Raw genomic sequence first — 6,139 nt, forward strand, 5'->3', positions numbered from 1 at the left:
AATCGATGTATAACTCCCGTATCTTGCAATTAACGCAGACAATGTTTATCTCTCGTAGAAATTCTCATTTCCCCAATGACTCGTGGCTGCCATCGACCGCACCATAGATATATCGGCGAGAATAATGTTTGAAGCAGGATGGAAGTCCTCGGGATGCCAGGAAGGACAAACAGTGATCCGAATAACAAGCCCGGATAGCATAATGGAGGCTCGGGGCTGCCGTGGCTCGAGCGCAAACATATTTGCAGACATCGTCCGAGGCGTTGATAACGTTATCAGTGTTACGGTGCAGCTGTGCACCGGGCTTATCGGAGGCCGGCCGATGCGAGTCCCGTTCCACGGTTGAACTTCGCGGATTTACTATTTCCATCGAGCCGTGATGTAATTGTGTGTATGCATAATAGCGGACCGGTTAAATATACACGGCCAATAGGCGTTTACTGTATTTCTTCTCGCACCGATCTATCGTGTCTCAAAGATTTTTTGTCCTCGATCGGGAAAATCTCTCGCTCGGCGAAGGAAGACGGATCGAATGATCGATGTCGATTATTCTCTGCTGCGACCACTTGTCCAGAGATGGCGCGCGATTGATCGTGGATCTCTTTGGATCCACTCAATCCCTATTATGACACTATAAATATTTCAGGCAGTATATTGTCTTTAGGGTGCGCGAGGAAAAATTTTTTTGTGAGTGAAATTTGCACAGATTTGACCTTTGATAGTCCTTTTTTGGAACCACTTTATTGAACTTTACTGAATGGCCAATCTGCTGCTAACAAATGAATGATCGAAAACAGGTGTCTTTTTCCATTTTTCCACATGATGTAGAGAGGTCTTTGGAAAAACCAATTTAGAGTTTTGAAAGTTGAGGCTTCGCGCTTTAAAACCAGCCTAGAATGATCATCGAACGATTTTTTATCTCGAAGTTATGGCAGTTTGGATGTCAGAGGATTCATCAACACCAAAAAAAGGTTCCAAAGGAGAAAGTACCGTCGCTTTTCCATTTTTCCACATGACGCAGAAGCACCTGAGAAAAAATCAAGTGATATCTGAAGGTAGAATCTTCACGCTTTAAAACCAGCCGAGAATGATGGACGTATGATTTTTTATAAAGACGTTGTAGCAGTTTGAATGTAAGAGTATCGTCGATCGTTGCACCCTGGTTTCCACCCACGCGTTCCACCCCAAATCTTCGCGGGGATGCTAGCGAACATTCGCGGGACCTTCGCGCACGTTAATTAGGATAGCCTGGTTGGAATTACGCTCGGCCAATTAACTAGTTAGGAATAAATTACCTCTTTTACCTGCCGCGTCGCGTCGGTATAGTTACGTAAGCGCGGCTATTACCACGCTAACTGCACCTCTCAGCTCCCCGGCGAGATATCATTACCGTCGATAGTTTTCTTCGGTTTGCGTCATCGGCGTGATTATGCGAGAGTCACACTATTTTCCCTTCGCCCTTTCCCGTAAAATTCGCTGGTTCGTTATCGGCGATCGCTGCGTAATTTGCGAAAAGCGTTCGCGATCGCGCAATTTTCTAGATCGATCAGCGCGCATCAATAAGCACGCAATAATTGAGAGTTAATTATAAAAATACGCGAACGTTGTCTGGTCGGGTTTCAAGGTGGTCCAAAAGTCGCAGCATATCGCGTCCGATAATCGATATTTGTAAACGCCATCTGGTTCGGGCCTTGATCGAACTGACTCCGAGATCCTTTTCCTCGGTTCTCTCAATTGATAACGGTTGCGTCACATTGCGCAATCATTGTTTACGCTCCCCGTTAACAATAATATCATCGTAGTTGTTTAAATATAGAAATCCGAATACATCGCGAGGGAAAATCCACCTATGCTTTTATGTCCTTCCTTGGGTACTATAAACATCCTCCAATCGTTATCTACTTCTCAAATTGATGCAGGAAGATCTGATCTATCGATTTTGCTAAATCAAATTCTCATATCCCAAATAGGTTAAAAATTAATAGAGAAATTAGATCTACGTTATGTCAGCACTGTTTAATATCTGTTCTGAAGTTAGCCAAGTTGAATCAGCTCCAAAGTTGGTCAAGTTTAATGGCTGCTGAAGTTGATCAAGTTTAATCAGTCCCAAATTTGAACACGTTTAAAATTGTTTCGAGGTTGTAAATAATATAACAATAGCTTTAAATTCCCTTAATGCTTTTACTGTTTCAGGTCTCTCCTATTCAGTTTTGTCATAAATGCATAAAATCCGCAGTCTACTAATGTCACACTTAAGTGTCACTTTTAGTCCCTTACCCCTTCCTGACTCTATAAATCATCGTCTAATTCCAAGACTCACTTCTGAGACCGAGTAGGATCCTCCCTCAAATGTGCCACATCTTCTAGCCTAACCGCAGCTAGGTCAAGTTTGCCATCAGTTCCCTCGATCCAATTTAAATCGTCCCCCAGCCACTTCGAAGTCGAGGCTCGGTAGCTCGGAGTCGAAGATAATAGAGTTAGATCAAGTTCATCTCCCAGCGGTATGACTTCAATTACGCTTTAACAACCATAGTTAGGCCCTGAAGTTGAGCCTTGATAGCTCACTTTGTCGGGTCCCGGAGTTAATAGCGCAGCTCCGAGCTTGTCTCTTTCGGTGTTCTTTCAACGGCGTCCTCAATTATTCGATAACCGTCTGATCGGATGGCGTTTAATCAATCTTCGCGCATTCGACGCGCGTTCGGAGCAGATGTCTCTGGGCATAATCGGTCGTGAAAGAAGAGAGAGAGGTCGCCTAGAAATAAATTCCAATCGATGTAGGTTTGCCACGCTGTGCCGGGCGCGATTTTTATTGCGGCACAGGTCGTGTTAGCCACACTGTTTGAGCAGAGCGTTTTTCGCGCGCCTGTAAATGGTTAATTATATCAACCGCTCGTCCTTCTCATTGATTTCCACCTGGACGGGAATAGACGCCGGCATATGCGCGTCTTCCTCTTCCACTTTCTCAAAAAATTCTCCTCGATCGACCCTTCGAAATCCCTACAGAATCAACTGGTCCACTTGCTCATCTTCGTGCAAAATAAAAATCAGCATTTCCAGTGCCGTAACGAGGGCGTGGCGAAACTGGGTTTGGGGCGCAAAACAAAGAATACCGACCCGGTTGAGGGTCGCTTGGACGCTTTTTGACATCTTGCAAAAAAATTACGAACTCTCATTACAAAACACGTATCCAAATCTCGACATAGAATTAAGGATTTTCATAACAACGCCTGTAACAACAGCTTCCTGCAAGCGTTCGTTTAGCAAATTAAAAATTGTAAAATCGTACCTTCGTTCTTCTATTGGACAGCAGCAAACATGTCTATAATATCAATGGAAAAGGATGTTGCCAAAATATTAAATTATGACGATATAATAGATGTGTTTGCAAATGAAAAAAGGAGAAAAATTACTTTATAAAATATGCTGAACTGTTTTATGTTTTCATTATATTATTTTAACATATACCTATGTTTTGTATTTCTTTTATTTTGTCGTGATTGAATATGAATAAAAATTTGTTCTTATTTAGGTTGTAGATTACTTATTCATACAAATACCTTGACAAATACATTGTTGTATATACAGGAAACTCATTTTGATGAGGTTAATAGTATTTAATATATTGCATTTAGTAAAATTTAAGTTGTTACATTAAAATTTTTTATTGTTTTGTCATTATTGGGTTACGGAGAGGCGACAGTTAGACACTTGTCACAGGCGATTCATACCCTCGTTACGGCACTGAGCATTTGAGCTTAAAGTAAGATTCCACTAATTCCTGTTTTACACTTTAAATCAACAGAATATGTTTTATGTATATGTTTAATTAATTATTAACCATTTTACGGTATACAAAATTAGTAAATGGGTAATTAACCCTGAGGAATACACGAGGGTTAACAAAAGTGCTAACTGGACTGTAAGATAACAGTGTAAAACAGATTTTCCAGACATTTTCCCTATTTTATTTTTATCCATAATGCAATCAATCTCGAATTGAATCGTTCGACAAAATCGCTCTAAAGACCGTTGAGACCGTTTTTTGTCGTCGACATTTTTTAGCTTGCACCGCGAACGGGAGAATTACGGTGCGCAGAGGTTCGATTAGGTGTAAATTACGTTCGCACGCGGTCACGAGTAGAATAGACGAGAATAGACCGCAAGCTCCTATCGAAAACCGTGAACGTCCGGCTCAGTCACGTGCAGGCCGCGTCGATTGAAACGACGCCGGCTCGTTATCACGCTCTTTTCCCGGCCGAAACGTGACGGTCGTGATTATGCGAGCAACGTCGCTGTTTACGCAACCCGCGGCCCGTAATATGCTAGCGTTTTTGCGCGCAAGAGCTATCGATAATCTGCCGGTCACGTGTCGGAAAGACGTTCGAGTGATTCACGTCGTTTCGTGGCACGAAAGAATCAATTTTCCGAATATTCATGGGAACTTCGTGTGGGAACAGTCAAATGTGACACTTGATAAAAATCTTCTGCGAATTGCTGTTAATTGAGAGAATATTGCGGTGATTCCTTGGGGATGAACCCAGCAGGTTCTTCAGAGTTTCTACGAAGATGTTGCTCATGCTCCTCATTTATCCACTACTGGCTTGATTTTTATTGTTGTTTTTCTTGTAGGTTCAAGATGTTGTTCAAAAGACCAGTTTCTGAATAGGCAACATTTTATGAAATTGCTACCAAGAAGATTGTTCACATGATCTTCATTTATTCAATATTGTCTTCATGTTTACTACCGTCTTCCTTTATAGTGGGTTAACGATGTTCTTCAAAAGCCAGAATTTTAGAAGCAACATTTTATAAAATTCCTACCAAGAAGAGGATGTTGTTCATGTTCTCCATTTATTCAATATTGACTTCAAGTTTGCTACTGGCTTCCTTTATGGTAGATTAAAGAGTTTCTTCTAGCAAGCCAGTCTCCAAATAAGAATTTTACAAGCAACATTTTATAAAACTGATACCAAGAAGAAGATGTTGTTCACGTTCTCCATTTATTCAATATTGACTTCAAGTTTGCTACTGGCTTCCTTTATAGTAGATTAAAGATGTTCTTCAAAAGCCAGAATTTTAGAAGCAACATTTTATAAAAGTCCTACCAAGAACAGGATGTTGTTCATGTTCTCCATTTATTCAATATTGACTTCAAGTTTGCTACTGGCTTCCTTTATGGTAGATTAAAGAGTTTCTTCTAGCAAGCCAGTCTCCAAATAAGAATTTTACGAGCAACATTTTATAAGCAACATTTTATAAAAATGCTATCAAGAAGAAGATGTTGTTCACGTTCTCCATTTATTCAATATTGACTTCAAGTTTACTACTGGCTCTCTTTATAGTAGATTAAAGAGCTTCTTCTAGCAAGCCAGTCTCCAAATAAGAATTTTATAAGCAACATATTTAATAAAAACGCTACCAAGAAGAGGCAGTTGTCCATGTTTTCCATCCGCCCACTTCCTCGATGGTCTTCCACCATCCCCATCAACCCAAATCCCATCGTTCACCCCCGCCACTCCTCCAGCGTTGACATATTCCTCGGAATATCCTGGCGAGCAGCCATGCATCAGGATCTTCTCGCATAATAAAGTCGATGGGCGTGGGCCCGGCTGCATCGGAAGGCAAACGGCAAACAATCAGGGAGCAAACTTAATCCGATATAACGACGTGTCGGTGGTTATAGGGTTGGATAATGTCATCGGAGTGTGTGTCGACGATCATCGTTTGGCATTTCCAGTGGAAACGTCGAGGAAACGGCTAGGAACGATGATCGTCTGTTGGCTTCCTCCTAGTTAGACGCAGCTGCTGAACCACGCCGGCACGTGACTCTTCGTACTATCGTTCGCCTACTTTGTGTTACGTAAGCTCCCTCTCCCTTCGTTTCATACCGCCCCCGCGAGAAACGTATTCTCTCTCCGTCTCTCTCTTCTCTCTGTATCTGCGCCACCGGCCAAGAATCTAGCCTCGAAGCGCGCGTTCTAAGGTCGAGCCTGCAACAAAGTCTAATAATGAGCGGCCACGTTACCACCGAGCTATCGGCTTTCCACGGTCGATGGTTTATCGTGTATTTATATAATAGACAGCCGCTGACTCGTCGCCAGCCAATCGAACAGGACAGAGATCGAAGGTAAATTTAAAG

Source organism: Lasioglossum baleicum, chromosome 12 (assembly GCF_051020765.1).
Source record: "Lasioglossum baleicum chromosome 12, iyLasBale1, whole genome shotgun sequence".
Taxonomy (NCBI): Eukaryota; Metazoa; Arthropoda; class Insecta; order Hymenoptera; family Halictidae; genus Lasioglossum; species Lasioglossum baleicum.